The 24,262-nt window shown below is 38.4% G+C and overlaps 1 pseudogene; it reads left to right on the top strand.

Annotated features, from left to right (window-relative positions):
- LOC125348489 overlaps positions 1–24,006 on the top strand; it is a 78,536-nt pseudogene extending 54,530 nt beyond the window's left edge.
- The last annotated feature ends 256 nt before the right edge of the window (positions 24,007–24,262 follow it).

Here is a 24,262-nt window from a genome sequence, read left to right as displayed (position 1 = left end):
TAAAGAAGTGACATTGATTATGATAGACTGTATTCACTATTCTTAAATGGCAACTCCTCTGTACAACTACTTAAAGATAATAATAAAAAATAAACCACCTTATAGGAACAATAATTGGCACTAGACTGTGAAGGTCACAACAGAGAAGACATCAGATTGAATTAGTAAAACAGAACCCAGTGTAATGATAGATAAATATTCAAATGGAGATGGAAGGAGGTTCTGAACTTCAGGTCAGGAAGGTTAAGCTTCATCAAAATAAAACTGCAAAGAACCAATAGCCCCCTCATCAAGTGGGCTAAAGACTTACAAAGAGACTTCTCTGATGAGGAAATGAGAATGGCCAAGAGACATATGAAAAAGTGCTTTACATCACTGGCCATAAAAGAAATGCAAATCAAAACAACATTGAGATTCCATCTCACCCCAGTAAGAATGTCATATATCAAGAAAACTAACAATAACAATTGTTGTAGGGGATGTGGCCAAAAAGGAACCCTACTTCATTGTTGGTGGGAATATAGACTGATTCAGCCACTCTGGCAAGCAGTATGGAGATTCCTCAGAAGGCTAAATATAGAACTCCCCTATGACCCAGCAGCCCCACTTTTGGGTATCTATCCAAAAGACCACAAACAAAATCACAGTAATGCCACCAGCACAAAAATGTTCACCGCAGCACAATTTGTCATAGCTAGAATCTGGAACCAACCCAGATGCCCCTCAGTAGACGAATGGATCAGGAAAATGTGGTACATATACACAATGGAATTTTATGCCTCTATCAGAAAGAATGACATTGCCCTATTTGTAAGGAAATGGAAGGACTTGGAAAAAATTATACTAAGTGAAGTGAGCCAGACCCAAAGAAACATGGACTCTATGGTCTTCCTTATTGGGAATAATTAGTACAGGTTTAGTCAAGTCATAGCAGAGCATCACAAGAGCCCAATAGCTATACCCTTATGAACACATAAGACGATGCTAAGTGAAATGAACTCCATGTTATGGAAACAGTTGTTATATCAAAGTTGTAACTACTTTCAACGTCCCATCTGTATCTGTAGCTTCTATTATTGATGATGTTCTTGTATCACCTTCCTGTGGTTGTACCTACACTATCTCTGTAATCTTATCTGAGTATATTGGAAACTGTGTATACTGGTATTAGAAGTGGGAAATTGAAAGGGAATACCAAAATTGAGAGACACAGGGTAAAAAAAGACAAACAACTACAAAAGCAATACTTGCAAAACTGTTTGGTGAAAGTGAACTGAACACCTCAGGGGGAGAAAGGGAAAGGGGGAGGAATGAGGGGGGTATGAGGGACAAGGCAAAACAGTACAAGAAATGTATCCAAAGCTTAACATATGAAACTGTAACCTTTCTGTACATCAGTTTGATAATAAAAATTTGAAAAAAAAAAAGAAAACTTCTAAAGTCACCATCTAAGAGAGAGCATAATTGTACACAAACTTTCACTTGGATAAATCTTTTACTTACCAGCAGAAGCGAGGATGGTAGAAATCCCAAGGAATAGCAGGAGAGCCAAGAACTTCATGGTGCTGAGTTGAAGATTTAGAATCCCCACAAGACAACACCAGTACCAGGAGAAGGCAAGGTGCTGACACCTTGGGACAAGGGACTGACTTTATGCATATTGAGAGCATCAATCAGGATGTCTGAGGTAAGTATCTGACTTGGTATTTCCTGGATAACCTAGGGCACAGGTTATCAAGATTGAAGCCAGAAGTCACTTGAAAAGGTCATTACATTTGATTGCTGATTCTGATGACACTCAAGGATGTTGTATATTAAGTGTGTTTCAAGCCAAAACTTCCTCCCATCTATCTCTTTTTTTTTTGTTTGTTTTTCCTTCATTGTCAAAGTAAAGTACAGAGGGGTCACAGTTTTATATGTAAGGCAGTGAGTACATTTCTTGTTCAACTTGTTGCCCCCTCCCTCATTTCCCCTCACCACTTTCCTTTTCTGCCTCTCTCCCATGAGTTGTACAGTTGGTTTACACCAAATAGGTTTGTAAGTATTGCTTTTTTATGAGATTTTTAAAAAATTTATTTATTCTTATTGTCAAACTGATGTACAGAGAGGTTACAGTTTCATACGTTAGGCATTGGATACATTTCTTGTACTATTTGTTACCACCTCCAGCATTCCCCCCTTCCCCATCCCACTTTCCCTCTACCCCCATGAGTTGTTCAGTTGGTTTACACCAAACAGTTTTGCAAGCATTGCTTTTTAATTGTTTGTCATTTTATCCAGTGTCTCTCAATTTTGGTATTCCCTTTCACTTTCCTATTTCTACTACCAGTATACACAGTTTCCAATGTACTCAAATAAGATACATTGATAGTGCAGGTACAATCACAGGAAGGGGATACAAGAGGATCATCAACAATAGAAGCTACTGTTTCACATGGCATGTTTAAAATAATTACAACAGTGATATAACGGTCATTTCCATAACATGGAGTTCTCTCTGATGAGGAAATGATAATGGTCAAGAGACATATGAAAAAGTGCTCTACATCACTGGCCATAAAAGAAATGCAAATCAAAACAACACTGAGATTCCATCTTACCCCAGTAAGAATGTCCTATATCAAGAAAACTAACAATAATAAATGTTGGAGGGGATGTGGCCAAAAGGGAACCCTACTTCATTGTTGGTGCGAATGTAAACTCGTTCAGCTACTCTGGAAAGCCATATGGAGATTCCTCAGAAGGCTAAACATAGAGCTCCCCAATGACCCAGCATCCCCACTTTGGGGCATCTACCCAAAAGACCACAAACAAGAACACACTAAAGCCATTAGTACAACAATGTTCATCGCAGCACAATTTGTCTTTGCTAAAGTATGGAACCAACCCAGCTGCCCCTCAGTAGACAAATGGATCAGGAAAATGTGGTATATATACACAATGGAATTTTATGCCTCTATCAGAAAGAATGACATTACCCCATTCATAAGGAAATGGAAGGACTTGGAAAAAATTATACTAAGTGAAGTGAGCCAGACCCAAAGAAACATGGACTCTATAGTCTCCCTCATAGGGAATAATTAGCACAGGCTAGTCACAGCAGAGGATCACAAGAGCCCAATAGCTATGCCCTTATGAACACATAAGAGCGCTAAGAGAAATGTAAGTGTTGCTTTTGGAATGGATTGTCTTTTTATCCTTTGACTCTCGAGTTTGGCATTCCCTTTCCCTTCCCTAGTTCTAATACATGTATATACAGTATCCAGGGTACTAAGATCAGATACAGTGATAGTGGGAGTTAAACCATTGGAAGGGAATACAAGAGGAAAAAAAAAAGGGTATGGTTTCATATGGCATGTTGAAAATAATTACAACAATGCTATAACATTTGTTTCAATAACATGGAATTCATTTCACTTAGCATCATCTTATGTGTTCATAAGGGCATAGCTATTGGGTTATTGTCATGTTCTGTTATGAGTAGCCTAAACCTGTACTAATTATTCCCTATGAGAGAAACCATAGAGTCCTTGATTCTTTGTGTCTGGCTCACTTCATGTAGTATAGTTTTTTCCAAGTCCTTCTATTTACTTACAAATGTGGCAATGTCATTCTTTCTGATAGGGGCATACAATTCGATTGTGTGTATGCACCACATTTTCCTGATCCACTCGTCTACTGAGAGGCATCTGGGTTGGTTCCATATGTTAGCAATGACAAATTGTGCTGTGATGAGCATTGTTGTGCTGGTGGCTTTTGTGTGGTCTTGCTTGTAATCTTTTGGATAGATGCCCAAGAGTGGGGCTGCTGGGTCAAAGGGGAGCTCTAAGTTTAGCCTTCTGAGGAACCTCCATACCACTTTCCAAGGTGATTGAACAAGTTTACATTCCTACCAACAATGCAGTAGGGTTCCCTACAATACCTCCAGCATTCGTTGTTGTTAGTTTTCCTGATAATGGACATTCTTACTGGGGTGAAGTGAAATCTCAATGTTGTTTTGATTTGCATTTCTTTCATGGCCAGTGATGTAGAGCACTTCTTCATGTCTCTTGTACATGATCATTTCCTCTTCAGAGAAGTCTCTTTTTATGTCTTGAGCCCTCTAGTTGAGAGGGCCAATGGGTCTTTGAGGATTTGTTTTGAGGGAATTTAATTTTTTGAGTTCTACATATATTTTAGATATGAGGCCTTTGTCCATTGTATGGCTAGTTATGATCTTCTCCCAATCTGTTGGTTTTCTGTTTATCTTGCCTACTTCCATCCTGCATATATGTGTTGGTTTATCTGGCCTTAGTTGCTTGGATTTGAACACTAATGTGAAAAGGAAATCACAACTGATCCCTCTATAGTTAAGCAATTCTAGTTTAAATATGCAAAATCCAGACAGGCACAGGTGCTCCTGCCTGGAATCCTAGCTACTCAGGAGGCAGCCTGGCAGCAAAATCTGTGTGACGTATCACCACTAAACTACCAAAAAACCCAAGCTGGAACTGTAGAGGTAGAACAATAGCATTGAGTAAAAGAAGCCCAGGGAGATCATCCAGGCCCTGATTTCAAGCCCAAGTACTGGCAAGCACTCATCAAAAGCAAAAATCCAATAGAAAGAACAGAATGAACTTTAAAAAAAATCTTTTCATTCTCTGAACCAGTTTATTCACTCAACAATATTGATGGAGCATTATTCTGTGTCAGAAACAATAAATGAAAACTAGTAATGGGCAGAACTATAAAATCTTACATTTTATGCTATGATCAACAACAAAAAAGAAGTTTACCTTCCATCTATTCAAAAGCCAAGATAATACAATATATGAGGTTAGTATTCTCAAGTGGAATATCAATGGAGATCTGTGGGTAGACCAATGGGAGAGCATTTTCTTAGCACGAACATGGTTTGCACTTATTTCTCATCATTACCACAAAAACAGAATCTGAGAAAAAGAAGAATTAATACAAGAAAGAAGAAATCTTGGAACCATATGTCAATTTCAGATAAGGGGCCAAATAGGAAATAATGAAAGGCAACATATATACATGCATACACAAATACAACATACCACATACATATATTCACATATAAAATATAGATTGTATTTTTTTGTCTTGTTTGTTCATTTCTCTATCATTGGGACTGGAAGAGGCATAGGCATGAAGAGACTAAGGGTTAAAAAGTAACTTTTTAAATTTCATTTTATTTTAAAAAAAAATTTAATTGTAAATGTAACAGTGAAAGAGACAAGAACCCAATTAATAAATGGGTTAGAGACATAAAGAGAGCCTTCTCTGAAGGAGAAATAAGTATGGCCAATAGACACATGAAGAAATGTTTAACATGTCTGTCTAAAAAGGAATTGTGAATCAAAACAACATTGAAATTCCACCTAAGCCTACTTAGAATGGTCATTACCAAAGAAACTAATTTTAACAAATGGATATGGACAAAAGGGAACTCTATTAGATAGTTGGTGAAAATGTAAACTTGTTCAACCAGTCTGTAAAGCACTAGGGAGGTTCCTCAAAAGACTAAATGTAGAGCTTCCTTATAATCCAGAAATTTCACTCCTGGGCCCAAACACGGCCACTTGAAAGCTACCAGCAAAATCATGTTCATTACAGCATTGTTTACCACAGCCAAGATATGGAAGAAACCCAGATGACCCACGGTGAATGAATTGATAAAAAAAAAAATGCTGGAGATATATACAATGGAATTCCAGCCATCCATCAGAATGATTTATAGTGTTCCATTTGTAATGAATGGAAAGATTTGGGAAAAATTATTAAATGGAGTTAACTAGACCCAGAGAAACATAGGTTGCCTGATTTCCTTCATTTGTGGTAGCTATCCACCATGAGTCTAAACATCTACAAGTAATCACAGTGGGTGCTAAAATAACAAATACACTGGAATATGATAAATTATGTGGGTTTCTAGGCATCCACACACAGTATAACAAAAGGAGGATATTCGTAGTAGTGGAACAGAAAATCTCAATTACTGTGTGTATCTGATCATATAAAGTGATATTTGTGGAAATGGAAACAAGAAGTATTTGATTTGTTGTTGATTTTTATCTTTCTTTCTTTCTTTCTTTCTTTCTTTCTTTCTCTCTCTCTTCTTTCTTTCTTTCTTTCTTTCTTTCTTTCTTTCTTTCTTTCTTTCTTTCTTTCTTTCTTTCTGTCTTTTTCTGTCTTTTTCTGTTACTTGGCCTTGAACTCAGGCCTTGGTTTCTGTCCCTGAACTTCTGCTCAAGACTAGTGCTCTATCACTTGAACCACAGCACCACTTCAGGCTTTTTAGGAGTAGTTTATTGTAGATGAGAGTTTCACAGACTTTCTTGTCCTGCCTGGCTTTGAACTGAGATGCTCAGATACCAGCCTCCTGAGTAGCTAGTATTATACGTGTAATACAATGACACCTGGCATTTTCTTTTTGTCTTGTTTGTTCATTTATTTGTCTTTGGGAAGGTAAGGGGGGGTGGCACAGAAATGGTGGGAGAAAGGGTGAACAAATTAGCAGCAGTAATCACTAGACATTACATTGCAAATGAACAACATGACATGTGGGTGACCATGGGAGAAAAAAAAATGGGGAGAGAGCAAGGGAAAGGATGACATTGTCCAAAAGGAAATGTACTCTTTTATCTGACTTAAGTAACTGAGTCACTTCTATCCATCACCATTACAATAATAAAATGCATTAAGAAAATAAAGACTCAAAGGAACTGTAAACTCAAGCTGATTGGTAGCCTAGTACATTTTGAGGAAAGGAGAAGAAACAGGGAACACATGAGCATTGTGGCCTTCTGGGTGTCTGCTATAGTCTTAGTGATTCACTGATATACTGTCAAACTACTTTCTTTTGTGGAATAAATTGATGCTATTAAATTAAAAAAAAAAACAAGGACAGAAAACTTAACTTAATGTCACATCCTAGTCTTAGAGCCAACTGTGTCCACAAGCTACAATGTTGAATTTCTCTATGGAAAAGGTAAGTAGTACGGGATTCTCTACACTCAAAAGGCATGTTTTCCATTCTCTCATTTAAAGACTTAACTGATTTTCTTGCTGAAAAAAACAATGTCTTTTGTGACAAACCCTCATTGAAAGGTCTCTCTTATCTTGAAATAACACTGAAAACTAGCTTCCCCTTTGATTGACAATTCTCACCGAAAGCACTTGCCAGAATTGTTTTTGTTTCAGGTGGAGAAAGCAAAGGTATTTAGATACATAGTGCCTTTCTCTGTCTCTCCTCTTTTTTTTTTTTTTTTTTAGAAAAACAACAAACTATTAATCAGAGACACTACTGAGCTAGGAATTTGATTCACCATATGATTGAGACGCTACATTACATCCTATATCTACCTTAAACCTGCATCTTTTGCCTGAGCAGACATAGTGAAAATCTGAAAAATTCAGAAAAGTAAAACTTCAAAATTGTTTCTGGCCTCCTGCTCTGCGGCCCTTTTAGATGTATCTGCATGTTTAATAGCCTGACTCCTGACAGTCTTCTGCATCTGAACTCTAGATCTTGTTCTTTGCTTTTCCACCAATTGCTGTGAAGATGCAACCTGGGCTAAGAGTACACTTAGAGTTGCCCAGGGTTTGCTTCTCCAATGAGCAGCTTTAAGGAGTGTCCTCGCTATTACCATTCATATGTATGTATGTATGTATGTATGTATGTATGTATGTATGTATGTATGTATGTATATATGTGTGTGTGTGTATTTTTAATTTATTCACTTCTTGTAATTTCTTATCCAACTTGTTACTTCCTCCCTCATTTTTCTCTCCTATTCCCCCTCTCAATATCCTTCCCCCCATGAGTTGTACAGTTGGTTTACACTATATAGTTTTGTAAGTATTGCTGTTGCATTGGTTTGTCTTTCTATCATTTGTTTCTCAATTTGATATATCCCTACCCTTCCCTAGTATCAACACACACATACACACACACACACACACACACACACACACACACACACACACACACACACACACATATATATATATATATATATATATACAATATCCAGGATACCAAAATCAGTTGCAGTGATACCAGGGGTAAAACCATAGGAAACAACTACAAAAGAAAAAGGGGATAATTTTACATGGTATTTTGAAAAGGACAACAACAACAATAAAACACTTATTTCCATATCTTGGGTTCATTTTTCTTAGCATCATCTTAGGTATTAATATGGATATAGCTATTGAGCTACTGTGATCTTTTGGTAGGATTATCCAAGATGTGTACTAATTATTCCCAATGAGGGAAACCATAGAGTCTATGTTTCTTTGGATCTGGCTCATTTCATTTAGTATGATTTTTTCCCAAGTCCTTCCATTTCCTTACGAATGGGGCGATGTCATTCTTTCTGATAGAGGTATAGAATGTGTCTAGTACCATTCTTGCATCATGGATCTTTCACCTGAGCCCTAGGATTTGTGCTTACACATTCATCAGGCTTCTTTCATCCTACAGATCTAACTTATCATGCTTAACCCAGCATGGTTTCTTTCTCCTGACTGGTCCCTTTTGAATGACAGTTTGAAGCACAAGAAAGGCATGGCAGAAGGAGGAAAGTTAAGGGCAAGTCAACTCTACCTGGAATAAACACTGAAAAGAAGATTAAAAAGGTGATACACTAAAACAACATGAGTTTTTCACCACTCTTTGTAGCCTCTGGTGACCAACTTTCTCAACAGTAAATAGGTTAACTATGTACTTCTATTCTTACATAATTACTTAGAGCTAGAGACCAGGATTGTAGAAATGTCCTCAGAACCAAGCATGTAAATATTTCATTGGAGAAATTGAAAGTCAAGCAGCATTATCAACACTTATTTAGACAAAGACAGTGTGTGACCCAAGGATTCCATGTGATTGCACTTAATACTCAGAGCAAACAAAGGAACTTCCAGATCAGTTTTGTTCCCTGAATGCCAGCAAGTGTGAAGGAGGAGATTGACCAAGCAGAAACATCAGCACAGCTCAAGGGCATTTGTAAAGGTAAGGATGCCAAATGCAAATACAACAGTCTACTGGTGAATTCCTAGTTCTGTTACCTGTTCAATTGTTACCTTTTCACTAATGCCTTCTTGGCTTCCTTATCTGAAGGAAAATTCCATTCTGACACAAACAATATTTTTCTTTTTTGTGTACTTATTCTTTTTTTTCTTTTTTGTGTGTGATGGGAATTGAATACATAACTTTGCATGTATTAAGCAGGTCCTCTACTAATTGTCAATCCTGTATTCTTCCTTTGTTATTAACTATAAGAAAATTTCACCACACATATAACTGATTTTATTTTTGCTTTTTTTTCCTTTCCCTTTTCTTTCCTGATTTCTCAATGTATTAGTGTGTGTGTGTGTGTGTGTGTGTGTGTGTGTGTGTGTGTGTGTGATTTCTGGGACTGAATGTTATCTCTTAGCTTTTGTGTTCAAGGCTAGTGCTCTACCTCTTAAGAGCCACAGTTCCACTTCTGTCTTATTTGTTGTTTCCTGAGAGGTAAGTCTTCCCTGCCTGAGGTAGCTTTGAACCACTTCCCTTAGATCTTAGCCTCCTGAATAAGTAACATTCCAGGTGTGATTTCAATATCCTATTTTTAAAAGTATGTAAATATAAAATTACATATAAGACACAGGGTACCAAAATAAAAAAAAACAACAACAGGGGATAAACCAAAGGAAAAAAAATGAAAGAACAAAGAAATAACTTCACACAATACACTGAAAAACACAAGAAACTTTAGGGAGAGAGAAGTCAGGGAGGAGGAGGGAAAGTGGGAGAAAACAAGGGAGGAGGTAACAATGTTCCACAAGAAGCCTACTGATTATCTGTAACTGTACTGTCACCCTTTGACACCACCCTACCAGTAAAATAAATAAAAATTTTAAAAGTGTGTAAGTAATAGGATATTGGCATACTTTGCTCACTGTCTTTTCACTGTTCTTAACTTATGATAATACTCTATAAGTAGAATTATAGAATGAATAAACTGAATTCAGCAACTAATACATCTTTTTTCCCTTCTTAGTCTTAGATTTTGTATTTTTATACATGAATCTCTTACATGTAGTAAAGTCAGATTTGATTCTTGGGAGTTATTAGAAATCCTTTCCCTGAGGCCAGACAAGCTTCTCCACAGGTTCAGGAGGGTAAGTAATCACAGATTGAGGAATCCACATACTAGCCTGGAAAGGCTGATCTCTTGACCTTGCTGCTCTATCCTGAAGATTCTTGTGAAAAAGTTATGGTGCTGAAAATGTCTTGGGAGCAGAAGTCCATAGATAAGAGAGATATGTCTAGAGCATCTCAAGTTTTTAAGAGGAGATTATAACAATAGAGATCCAAATTACATGGGGACAATAATCTGAAAGGAATACTGTTGCCTGGGCCATAGTTAAAACAGGACATCAGTTTGATAATAAAATTAAAAAAAGAAAAAAAGAAAAACAGAGAGCACAAGTTACAAAACTCCATGTAAAGAATGACTACTAAGGTGTTAGAAAGGCTGAAAATCGAAGCAAGGGCACTGTGATATGCAAGAGTTTACTACTCGTGGCAGATAGGTACTTCTATACCTCAGGCTTAAAACACAAGGAAGAGTGAAGAGTCACGGGAATAGAGCAGCTGGGAACAGTGCTAGGAGGTGATGCAACCATTGCTTGTAACATTCCACAAGCACAACAGTAAGGGACTTGTTTTTAAATAGACCAAATTACACATATATACAGTATCCATACCTTGGCTACTGTATATGTGTATTGAAATGAAGGATGGGAAAAGGAATAGCAAGATCAAGAGACAAATGATAAAAAGGCAAATCAATGCAACAGCAATACTTACAAAACTGTATGGTGTAAACCAACTGTACAACTCATGGAGAGTAGGGAAATGGGGAAGGGGAGGCAGAGGAAAAAGTGAGGGAGGAGGTAACAAGTTAAATTAGAAATGTACTCACTGCCTTAAGTATGAAACTGTAACCCCTCTGTAAGAAAGTGAAAAAAATTTAAGCAGCAAAAAAAAAAAAAAAAGAACTGCATGAAATTTTAGGCATTCAAGTATTTTAATGCAATTTCAGTTCCATATCTTATTTCACTGGTGCTCAAGGAAATGTTTCTCATTTCAAATTCCTCTTTTGTATTTTGCACTTTTAAAATGTTTATTTGGGTCTTTGCGTTGAGTTCAGTGACAGAGTGTTTGCCTAACAAGGCCCTGGTTTCAATCTACATCAACAAAAATAAATAGAAAAACAAACAAACAACTCATAGTATAGCTCCAAGAATAAATCACTTTGGAGGGAAAGCTAAAAGAGGAATGTTTCCAGTTCCTCAGGGAAAGAAGTCCTGCTCATGCATGGACAAACGTCCTTCATCCTGAGTGTATCTCTACCAATCTGGAATTGATTGTACATGCCCAACTGTCCTTGAGCTGAGAGTTTGTGCAGGGTTGTTGACAAACTTGAGGCTAAGAAGAGTAAAAAAAGATCATTGGGAAAGGTGCAGAAAGGCAAAAGATCAGGTAGAAATTGAGGAATTTTCATAAGGAGAAGAGGAAAATAAGATATAGTGGCAGTGGCTCCTATCTATAAAAACAACTACATAAGAAGCTGGGACCTGGAGGATTGTTGTTTCAAGGCCGTAGCAGAAGAACATCGCATGTTGTCTACATTAATTAACCAGTAAAAAGGAAGGAGGTATGGTTCCAATAGGAGTGCTTCAGTTTGAACATGTAAGCCAAGCAAGCCTGAGACAACTAAGTTCCAACTTAAATCTAGTGGAGGGAAGGAAAGAAGATAGGCCATAACCAGTACTATGACAGAAAACGGTAATGTGATCAACACTCTAGATGGTCATACTACAAAGGCTTTATTTGTGAGTGGACACATTAAGGGAAATCAGACGTATAATAAAACACTTAGAGAACTAATAAAAACTTAGTATGATTAAGCATTCGATTATTATTATTTTTTTTTTTGCCAGTCCTGGGCCTTGGACTCAGGGCCTGAGCACTGTCCCTGGCTTCTTCCCGCTCAAGGCTAGCACTCTGCCACTTGAGCCACAGCGCCGCTTCTGGCCGTTTTCTGTGTATGTGGTGCTGGGGAATCGAACCTAGGGCCTCGTGTATCCGAGGCAGGCACTCTTGCCACTAGGCTATATCCCCAGCCCCTCAATTATTTTAAAAATATATTCAGCAGGCACAAAAATGTACTTGAATATCACCCTTAGCATTGGAGAAAGAAAGATCAATAATTTAATTTCATGTGCACAGAGTAGTGGGAGATAAAATGAGGAAATCAAATATTTGATTTCATTTATGTAAGAACAGTGGAGAATGTAATGTGGAAACTGAGTCACAGCCATCTCTTGCCTTGCCAGGTGCTGGGGGGATGGGGCTATTGCTTTCACAGACATCCTGGAGCCTAGCCTGGAGACGGGGGGCTGTCCACACAGCTCAAAGCCTAATTGTGATGCCTGGCTCTATGAGTGGAGCCAGGAAGGCCCAGCTTTGGGGGATATGTAGATACCTTGTGTTGTTTAGGCCCAGGGGAGCCCTGCTCCTAGTGCTGTGTTTCTGTATACTGCTTTCTGGAGGCTTGTTCTCCACCCAACATGTGACCTTTGTCTTTAAAAGTTTGGTGCAAGCTCTGTTGGGGGCTGGAGGTTTTTGTAATTGGCCAGTCAACAGACCGCCAGTGTCCCAATAAAGACTCCAAAATTTGGACTTTCAAAAAAAAAATATATATATATATATTCAGCAGGCACAAAAATGTACTTGAATGTCACCCTTAGCATCAGAGAAAGATGTGACAGATGTGGAAATCCTCACAGCCAATCAAGTCCACATCATATAATCAGAACAAGGATGGAAAAGTTTGAGAAACACAGAACGTGAGTTATTCTCTACTATCAGTCTTGACACAGATGACCAACTTTTCAAGAGTAAATATATTTATTTCCAGGCCCCCAAAGTTCTTTTCAAGTAAGAATCCTTACTTCTCTGCTGCCAGAGACCAGAAAAGTAGAAATTCTTACTAGAACCAGGTTTGTGAGAACTTTGTAGTAGTAAATAAAACCCAAGCAGCACTGTGAAGGTTGCTTCAGATAACAGTCAGGTGTTGATCCCAGGAGTCTCCATCAAGCCACCTAATCCACAAAGCACACAACCAGGACCTTCCAATCCTGAAACTCATTTACTTAATTCCAGGAAGTTTGGGGAAGAGAGCAGTGGAGCCCAATGAACAGCACAGCAGATTGCCATTTGTTAGCCTCAGAAGTTCAAATGCATGGCAGATTCTTATTCTAGAACCTGTGTTTTAATCCAATCATTTACCATATTAAGTACTTTTCCAAAAACAACTCTTCTAGGATTCTTGTTCCTTGTGGGGAAACAGAGCTTGCATAGTACAGTGCTTATCAGCACTTCTGGCAAGTTGAAGAAACCCATACCCACCAACCTGGTACCTGATTTGTCCTTTTGAAAGGTTTAGAAGTGACAAACTTACAGCACATGTAGAAGCACACTTACACAGCACACATCTCTTTGGATAGTATTAGAGTTGAGCAGGCATGTGTCCTGAGTCTGTCAGGCTGAGGCATGATGAACTGAGGAAAATGAGACCTGGTGAATGTAGAAACATGGTATTTAGAAATACAGAAGCACTGTTTTTGCCTCAAAGACAGACCACAGGATGCATTTATTCCTGAGGTATGCCTTCCTGAGAAAAATGCTTCCCAAAACCTTAAGCAACATCCTAACCAAATGCGAGCAGATCTCTTGTCTCAAGGAAAAGCAACAGTTTTATGGCAAAATTCATTCTTTTCTGGAAAAAATGTCCAAAACCATCCAGGAACTCAGAAAGTGTGACACCAGGAATGATTACAACAAAGATACTGCAGGTGTCTTTGCATAATTTTGAAGTCAGACCCCCTACCTTTACTATGTAAATACCCTTTAGGCCAAAGAACTGTCTCTCTGTCTCTGTCTCTCTTTCTCCCTTTGAGAGCACCCACACTCTGTTAGAGAATGCTCCTGCATTTAAACTTCTCTGCTTACCTGCTTGTTTACATACTCAAGAAAGCTTTGTCAAGTGTTCTTACCATTGTGACATCTAGAAATTCTTCATTTCCTGTCCAAGACAAGGACCCTAATTGAAGAGTCCCTACCTTTAAAGAGAAACTTAAGAAAATTTCAACTGCATCTTGTGAGAAGGGAGTTCATCCTTCATATAAGGGCCTCTTGTCTCTACCTGTAGTGAGGTCACAGGATTTCATTGTGATCAAGGTCAACAGTGATATAAAAAACCAAATTGGTTCTCACTAGATTTGCACCTCTTGTATACAATTCAAGAGCAAAGAGTAAAAAGGACATGAAATGAACTTACATACATGAATTAATGAGCCCATGTACCAGTTGGTTCATCAAGTTTTGAGAGGTACAGACAATAAAAGTTATTGGAAGTGTGACCTAGAAGCAAAGTATAACAAGACTTCATGCTGTCTACTCTTTCAGAAAACCAGTGTATTGAAGAGTACAGGTATAAGAAGGGAAAGAAGAGAATTGGTCAATGTGTCATGTGTGAGAATGAAAAGTTCCCAAAAAACTAAGGCAGAGAGATGAAAGAGTAGTAACACTAGAGGAAAAAATGGTGATGCAATTATTTTTGCAACACTTAATCTGTGCTGGTATAGTGCACAAAGAATCTGGGTTTCAACTTCTTGTGCAGTAATGCCGACAAAGAATATAGCCAAAGGCTTTGTCCCAGACAGGAGCACAGATGATGAAACCTGTTAGGATTTGAGAAAGGTGACCTCCATGTGGCTCAAGCTGAAGAGTTTATTAGGATAACCAAACTGCAAGCCAACACCAGAGGTTGTTGTTCAGGGTGAAAACATAGGGCAGAGAGAGATTATACAGGAAAAAGCCAGGAGGAGATGTGGCAACAGTGAATGAAGAAGTAATCTCCCAGGATGAGGAAGTGACTTCAGAGCCTGGGGGATCTCCCACCCCTAGGTGTGCCAGTTACCTGGGTTACATGTGCTGGGCAGGGACTTCTTGGGAGGACCATATGTAGTCTTGCACAGAGAACAAAGAGGGTGTGGTCTACATGTGGTTTTAGACAGAGAGAAAACAAGAGAAGGGGCTCTTTTTGGGGGGTGGACCTAACATTCCAGCATTTAGGTAGTTGTACAGAGGTGCTAACTCTTTCTGGCTGCTTCCAGCTGGCAGCATGCATCCACCTTAGGGGTAGAAGGTGGAGCTGGTGTCTGCTGTGGAGAAGGCAGCAGTACCAGTTCCTTTGTGGTCAATGTTCATATGCATCCTTGGATCAAATCTGAAAGAAGTCTTATGAGGGTTGGGCTGAATAAGAAACAAAAACATTATTAGAGCAGCCATCTGTTAGGGGCAAAGAATTAAAAGTTGAAAGACTTTGTTATTTCTAGTCTCCTGTATTTCTGGTGGTCCTGTCATTGGTGGATCATATCCCTGACTATTTCTGACTGATTCACTTCTGGTGACACTGTTTGGGAGAGAATGGTGGATTGGTAAAGAATAACTAGTCAGAATTTAGGGTGGAATTGAGTGGTTAATGGCCTGGTGGGAGACCTTGTACATTTACTGGATGATAGAGGTCTGGCATATAGAGTGTGGATGGGAGACCTACTATAAACAGAAATAGCAGTTAGTAGACATTAGTTCCTGCCCAGGTATAAACCTTAGATAGGAATACTTATTCACCATTTTATTTTGACCTTCTACTATGGAGAATTTTGAAAGGGCAAGCCAAAAGTGATTCCATTTAAAATCTGACACTAGCCCCTCTTAACTTACTGCACCGTTGTCCCACTTCTGTTACCCCCATTGCCAGCACAAGCTCTGTCTGGTGGTTCTCTTGTTCTTGCTGGGATGATGTCCCAGTTGGTGTTTTTGCACATTGCTGGGATAGCATGTGTTAGTTAATTGCATCCCACTTTGAGGGGGGATTCTGAAAGAACAGGTAAGAGTTGATGCAAAGAGACCCTTTTAATTCCCAATTGAAAAAAAAACAAGGAAATCAATGGAAATCATTTCTAAACAGGGCTTTCCTGGAACTCACTAAGAAAAAACATTAAGTTTGACCAATAAATACTTGCAAGACTTATTTATCCCTCTGTGGATCAGACTGGAAATGCTCAGAGGATCAAATCTATAATGACAAACTCAATAGTGGTCACAATGAGAGTTTTGAAACAGTAACTGATGAAACAGCCTGAATATAACACATTAGGGTACTAATTAAGATAAAAAAGTCAGCTCGGTATGGAAAAGCCATATTAGACAGGAAAAGTAGCATTTGAGTTAAGCCTTTTAACTCATTTGAAGGACCTTGACATAAACAAATGCTTAAGTGAACTTTGGTTGAGGTATGTAAAACTTGCTAATCTTAATATTATACAACCAATCAATGTAAGGTAATAACCCTTAGACACATTTGTTCGCACCTAAATCTGATGAGCTTCTTTGCACTTTGAATTTCAAACTGCTCATTTTTTTTCTTCTGGCCTGTGGAGCTAGTTAAGTCTTGGTTTTGTTAGAACTGCCCAATGACTCTTCTCAAAGCCTTTGCTGTTTGTTAATCTATCTAGAGCAAGGCTGCCTGGGCAGATAAATTTGCAAGGATTTTCTCCTAATCCAAACTGACTTTCCTCCTTACCAAGAAGTTATGCCCACATTCCAATGTAATTGATTGCCAAGAGGACTATTCCCTAATTTTTGTCACAAGAAGCAGAGGTAATTGTTATAATTGAAATAAAAAAGCAAATCATTTCAGAATTAAAAATTTAATATTTAACAGAAGCACATTAGTTTGAATTGGAAGTCTGAAATGGCAGACCAGAAGGTTGAAAGGGAGGGCTTGGGAGAAGTGTTGGAGTCTCATGAAAACCCACCATGTGGCTAAAATGGTGAATTTCTTGGCAAGTCATGATGGTAAGATAACTTGACAGAGCTTTATTGAGTAAGTGAGCAAGCAAACAGACAGGCAGATAAAACGCAAATTTTAAAAAAAGCCCACAGAGTAACAGAAAGCAAGTGTCACACACTAATAGCAGGTGGGTGTTCTCAAGAGGAGGGAAGGAGACAGAAAGTGAGTGAGAGAGGGAGAGAGAGAGAGAGAGAGAAAGAGAGAGAACAGATAGAGGTGAACAGATGAAGACAGACTCTCTCATCAGACATAAACAGGAGACAGGAGATTATGTAGTGAATGCACAGCCAACAGTGGAGAAGGGGAGAGATCTGAGTTGGATATCCTCCTTCCTTGGGCAATCTGGGCTCTAGGAGGAACAGCCTGGAGGGGACCTGGCCCTTGGAAAGGGAAGCAGAGTCGATCCAATGACTTCTGACATAAGCCCCTAAGGGTTTTGGCACCAGGTGTAAGGGTTGTAGAACCCTACAGCCCTTCATACCTTACTTCACCTTTTAGGTAATCAATGTAGAGCAGTGATTTTGAAGGCCTACCCTGAGTCAATCGGGCTGTGACTTGTTTACATTAGGGCTTCCATGCAATAAATTCAGTGATGTCATTCCGAGTGAGCAATACACTGATCTAAAGAACCAATCGTTGTGCACTGTGTTTAGAGGAAGAAAGAATCAAGAAGAGAATGTCAGTGGCTCATGCTTGCAATTCTAGATACTCAGAAGGCTGAAATCTGAGGATTCTGATTTGAAGTCCCTCTTGTCAGGAAAGCCTCCTATTAAGTACAAGTAAACAAGGAGTGGAGCTGTGGTTCAAACTGGTAGAATACAAAAGGACATGGACAGGTCCAGCAAAGCAAGTCAAAGCAAATGAAAAGTTGTTCTGGTCCAGTCCTGAGGAACAAGTCTTCAAGATGAAAATGTTTTCATTCTTACTGCCCTATTTATCTCTATGGCCATTGTAATAGCCCCACAATAGGTCTGAAAATGTAGAGGTTCATAATAAAGATGCAGACTGTATTCTCAGAAGCTTGGGGTCTGCATGGAGATGAACAAGTACAATTTGCTACCAATTTTAAAGAAGTCAACTTGAGAGCAAAGAGGAGATGAATGTGACGTTGGACAATGGATGTCAGCACTGATGGAGCTTCATGGTCCCAAATTTGAATTCAATATCTCAAAAGACAGGCTCCATGCAAAGCCTGATTATCAGTTCATTTGTAATTTCTGAGTATTCCAAAGATAATAGTGTTTTCAATTTAAAATGAAATGTGTGCATGCTACAAGGAGATACTTAGTTTTTCCAATCATTTTTACTCAGGATAAACTTTCTGTACCACCATTATGCAGTTAAAATTGATAAGGCAGAAACTTCAACCTCTTGGCCCCTTTGAAATTATCTTTTAACTTGAATCAGAACTCAAAGATTTAGGGAATTGTGGGAAGAAAATAATAGTTTGTTCCTGCACCTCTCTCTTCCTCATAGGTTTTACTGAGGTTTGGAAAATTAGACAGGGTTTAAATATAAAGAGTGTCACTAAAAAAGACTTACCTTTTAGTTTCTGTTACACATCAAAAGTGACTGGGGAATGCAGCTATCCTCGAAGAGTCCTCTAAAGTAGAGCCATCTGCAGCTAAGTCATCTGAAAGACGTGTTTCCCTCATTATTGCACATACATTAGTTTGTTCCAAAATTATCTCTACATTCCTGTTGTTAAGTGGCTTCCATCTTCATGATTTCTATAAACTTCCATCATTCCCCATTCATTTTGTCAACTGCATTTATTGATAGACAAATATATTATTGAAGCCTTCTTTCTTGTTCAGTTTCATTGATGGAGAACACAGACTACTTCTTTGTTCCAGAGCAAAAATATCAACTCCCCCTCATTTCTTCTTTCATGGAAACTGTTGCCCAGAAGCAATAAGGGAACTCACACTCTACAACCTCATTTGTCAAGTGAGAGAATGAAAGTGAACATGGAGATGGAAGTAGGTTCTGAACATCAGGTCAGGAAGGTTCAGGTTTATGAAAACCTCTAAAGTCACTGTCTCAGAGAGAGCATATTTGCACACATATTAAATCTATGTACCACTTGTAGCAGCACATATTAGACCGCACTGTCTTCATGATCACAGTATCCTGTCCTGTGCCCAATACCTTCCTCATTAGGCTGCATCTAGAAGATTTATTCCATTTTAATTTTTTTCAGTGACAGTTGTCTTACTTTTAACATAAGCCTCGTTTTTGTTCCTGAAAATTATGAAAAGGTACATATATATATTAAACAACAACAAGTATATTCTAAATCAGGTCACTGATGGTTCATGCTTGTAATTCTAGCTACTCCATTTGCTGAGTTCTGGGACCAAGAGTCAAAGTCCCTGGTAGGAAAGTCCATGAGAGTCTTATTTGAAATTAGCTACCATTAGGACCAGAAGTGGAGCTGTGGATCAAGTGGTTGAGTGCATAAGGACAAAAGCTCAGGGAGAAGACTCAAGTCCAGAGTTCAAGCCCCAGGAGTGGCACAAACAATAAAGAAAAACACAAATTGCTGGACCCCTCATATCTAGCCTCATAGCTTTGAGAATTTGGCTAAGGAAGGAGGGAAAATAGCTACAGATCTCTTAATTCTGTGTGAGAGGATTCCTTTTATAATTCATAACAAGATCTAAGGAAAGAGGAGATATTTGGTTTCAAAAGAAATTTCATCATCATAAATGTATCTTCCCCAGACTTTTCTTAGAAGCTTTCATAAAATGGAATATATATATGAAAGCTGACAGGAATGAGGCTGGGAAAGAAACAGTCTTAGAAAGAAGAAGAAGAATAATGACTGAACAGGTTTCCAATAGCTATGTCAGATGTTGTCTCTGTTGATTCATTCTTTGAAAGATCAAAAAAAGAAGATGCTAAGAGAAATGAACTCCATGTTGTGGAAACAATTGTTATATCACAGTTGTAACTACTTTCAACGTCCTATGTTTATCTGTAGCTTCTATTATTGATGATGTTCTTGTATCACCTTCCTGTGGTTGTACCTACACTATCTCTGTAATCTTATCTGAGTATATTGGAAACAGTGTTTACTGGTATTGGAAGTAGGAAATTCAAAGGGAATACCAAATTTGAGAGACACAGGGTAAAAAAAGAGAAACAACTACAAAAGCAATACTTGCAAAACTGTTTGGTGTAAGTGAACTGAACACCTCCGTGGGGGGGGGGGGGGAAGGGAAAGGGGGGGAGGGAAGGGGGTATGAGGGACAAGGTAACAAACAGTACAAGAAATGTACCCAATGCCTAACGTATGAAACTGTAACCTCTATGTACATCAGTTTTATAATAAAAACTTAAAAAAAAAGATCAAAAAAAGAAAAAAAATTGAGAGGGAAGACAGACTATGACAAGTAATGGGAATGTCTCTTCTTAGAAAGCAGTGGTCCTGTGGGGTCAGACTGAAGACAAATGACACCTGGACAAGACTACATAGTCCTCCTATATTTCTTGAAATAAGCCACTGATTCCTTTCTAAACATTATTACCCCTCTTCATTTGCCTACTCTTTACTCTTAGCACCATCCCATCCCTTCTGTATATTAGCTGCTTAGTGTTTTAAGTTGTTGAACTTTGATTTTGGCATTGTAAGGAATTGCACTCTTTGATATCTCCCATGACTCTACCATATTTCAGTGGTTTTTATTGTACATACTTGCATGCCATCCAACACATTCATTTATGAGTTTATAAGCTAAATCTCGCTTCCACATAGGAGAAGACATGGATAAAGTGAAAGGAGAGGGGAAATGCAGATAATAATTGAATCTATATTCTATAAAATTGAGAAAGTAAGGCAAAGGATAGGTAGGGGAAGGCTAGGAGAGAATGTTGAAAGAAGTGACATTAAGATATACTCTATCCACTGCTACTTAAATGGGAACTACTGCCTACAACTATTTAGAGATCAAAATAATCCTTGCACTCACAATAATTGGCATTACTCTCTGAAGTTCACAATACAGAAAACATTTGATTGAATTAGGAAAATACTCTCCAGTGCCATTATAGATTAATATTGAAATGGAGATGGAAGTAGGTTCTGAACATCAGGTCAGGAAGGTTAAGCTTCATGAAAACCTCTGAAGTCACTGTCTCAGAGAGAGCATATTTGCACACAAACTTTCACTTGGATAAATTTTTTACTTACCAGAAGAAACCAGAAAGGTAGAAAGCCCTAGTAATACAAGGAGTACCAAGAACTTCAGGGTGCTGAGTTGATTTACAGTAGCACACCTGAAAACTCCAGAACCAGGAGAAGGCAAGGTGCTGACACCAGGACTCTAGAACTGACATTATGTATGTTTTGTGAACCAATCATGAATTTCCAGGTAAGTATCTGGCTAGTTAATTCCTGGAGCAGTTGGCGCATACTGGACAGAGGTAATTCAAGATTAAAGCCAGAAGTCATTTGAAAAAGTCATTACTTCTGATCCTTGATTTGGATGGCACAGGTTTCAAATCAAGGATTTTTTTTTTTATTTAATGTGTTCTGCCCCACAGCTTTCTCCCAGCTACTTCTTACTCTGGACTTTTAGCTTCATTGTTGTAATCACTTCTGTCAAGCTGGAGAATCTCACGGCCAGTCCCTATGATATGAACTGCTCCTTCTAAAATTACTATCTTATTACATTTTATACTATATTTAAGGTTAAGTAGCAATCTCCAGAGCCTTCCATGGCTAGGCTGTGCATTTTTGAAATTGTGACTTCCATCTTGAACATGTGAAGAGGTTCATCTGGCCTCAAGCAGATGGATTCTATCTCTTATGTAAAAAAAAAAAAATCTCACCTATCTGAATTCAAGCAATTCTCATTTTAAAATGCAAAACCCAGGCATACACCAATGGCTCCTTCCTGGAAATCTAGCTACTCTAGACTTAGTCAGACCAGAAATTCTGATAGAATTTTATCTCTACTAAATTACCCAAAACTCAAAATTAGAGCTGTGGCTCAAGAGCTAGAGCAATAGCCTTGAGCAAAAGAAACTCAGAGATATCATCCAAGCTCTGTTCAAGGCACAGAACTGGCACCATAGGAAAAGCAAAATCCAAGAGTAAGAAGGGAATAAAGATTTATAAAAATTTTCTGCATTCACTGAACCAGTTTATTCATTGGAAAATGCCTATTGAGTATTATTCTATGTCAGAAACAATAAAAGAAAACCAATAATGGGCAGAGCAATAAAACTTTACCTTCTATACACACTGTCAAAATACAGTATATTCAAAAGCCAAGAAAGCAAAGATCAAAACAGGAAGAAAGAATTGAATGAGTCATATGCAAGATGAAATATTCTCATATTGAATGTCAGGTTGCATGCTTTCCTTTATTTGTGGTAGTCACAATATGCCTTTTCATCTACAAACACACTCAATGTAAAAAAATTATACTGGAACATGATAAATTATATAGGCATCTAGGCATTCACACACAGTGAGACTAAAGAGTATTTACTGATATGAACTCTAGGAAATGGAAACAAAGGGATTTTTTTCCTTTGTTGCTATTTTTATGTTTTATTCTTCATTTTCTGTCTTTTTTCTTTCTTTTTTTTTTTTTTTTTTTTTTTTTTTGGTCATGGGGCTTGAATCCTTGGTCTGGGAACTGTCCCTGAGCTCTTCACTCAAGGCTAGCACTCTACCACTTGAGTCAAGTGCCACTTCCAATTTTCTGGTGGTTAATTGGAGATAAGAGTCTCATGAACGTTCCTGCAAGGCTGGCTTTTAATGGCAATCCTCAAATCACAGCCTTGTGAGTAGCTAGGATTACAGGTGTGAGCCACTGGTGCCTATCTTATTGATTGATTGATGTTTTTCACTCATTATTGGGGCATTGTCCTTCAGACTCTCTTGCTCAATTCTAGTGCTCAGTTACATGAGTCACAGATGTACTTCCAAACATTTTGTATTAGACATGAGGGTCTCACGGACTTTCTTGTTTGGGCTGCCGTTGAACTGCCATCCTCAAATCTCATCCTCCTGAATAGCTAGGATTACAAGTGGGAGACAATGATGCCTGTTTCCCGCCCCCCCCTTTTGTCCAGTTTGTTCTTTTATTGTATTTGGGAGGACTATGGGGGGCAAAGAAATGGTTGGACAAATGATGGAAAGATCAGCAGCAGTGTTTAATAGACACTATGATGAAAATGAACGATGGGAGGAAAAAAGTGGGAGAGCATGAGGGAAGGGGTGACATTGCCCACAAAGAAATAAACTCCTTTAGGATATTGACAGGGTCCTAAGATGGCTGCCTGGCAGCCATTTGCTGGTCGAAGAAAGGATGTGGAGTGGGATACTTACTGCCTCCTGGCCTAAATGAAAGTGATATTGAGTCTAATTCTGAAGATGAAGCCATACCTTAGTCGAAGTTAAACATATAAGCAGTTAAGGAGGATGGGACCAGTTGGCAATCAGATACCTCAGAGTTCCCCGAAGATGGGCCAGAAACTGAGCCTGGGGTCCAGGCAAATGCATATAAGGAGTGACCTTCTATAATTCCCATAAATATGTGGAATACATTTCAATAATTGCATAAAAAACATTCTGAACAGAAAACTTCAGCCTGAAGATTCAGAGGGAGAAAAAGAAAGCACTCCAGAAAAGATAAGTTGAAGAATGGAAAAGAATCTCATAGAGAACAGTCGTCAAATAAAGCTCAGTGGAAGGAGCTTACTCACAATTTTGGAGCCAGTGATAGATTTGAACCTCCTGTGAAAAAGAAAAAGGTTGAAAAATCAAGTCTCGGAAAGAGGATAGACCAGGCTGTGGAGGAGTAGGATGTCGAGAAGGCTGAAAAACTCAGCAACCAGCTAGCCACACAAGAGCTTGGTGTAAAAATTGCCAAAGCAATTAATTGCCTGCCACAAGTTTGTAGAAGCCAAAAAGGAAGCTGAAAATTAACACGCTGCTGGAAAGAAGAAACTGGCATGGGGGTTTAAAGCAAAGAAGAGATGGGAAACCAAAAGCAGCATGGGACAAATGTAACCTTGCAGAGCTCAGAACACTTAAGAAATTCATGTGTTCACATTAAGAAGACTTTCCTGCTTAAGTGTGTTTGAAATTGATAGATGTAAGAAATTGATTGAAGTAGAAAAAACATGCATAAAACTTACTAGCTGATTATCAACTGTTGGACTTTTTCTAAGGAGTTTATTCTTGAAATGAATGTTTTTGTTATTTGTGTAAGAAATCTAAGCATACACAGAGGGAAAAAGTATGGGATTTTTCTAAAATCAATCTG

This window comes from Perognathus longimembris, chromosome 1 (assembly GCF_023159225.1).
Source record: "Perognathus longimembris pacificus isolate PPM17 chromosome 1, ASM2315922v1, whole genome shotgun sequence".
NCBI lineage: Eukaryota > Metazoa > Chordata > Mammalia > Rodentia > Heteromyidae > Perognathus > Perognathus longimembris.
The sequence above is the reverse complement of the archived record's forward strand: the minus strand, read 5'-3'. Positions and strand labels throughout refer to the sequence as shown.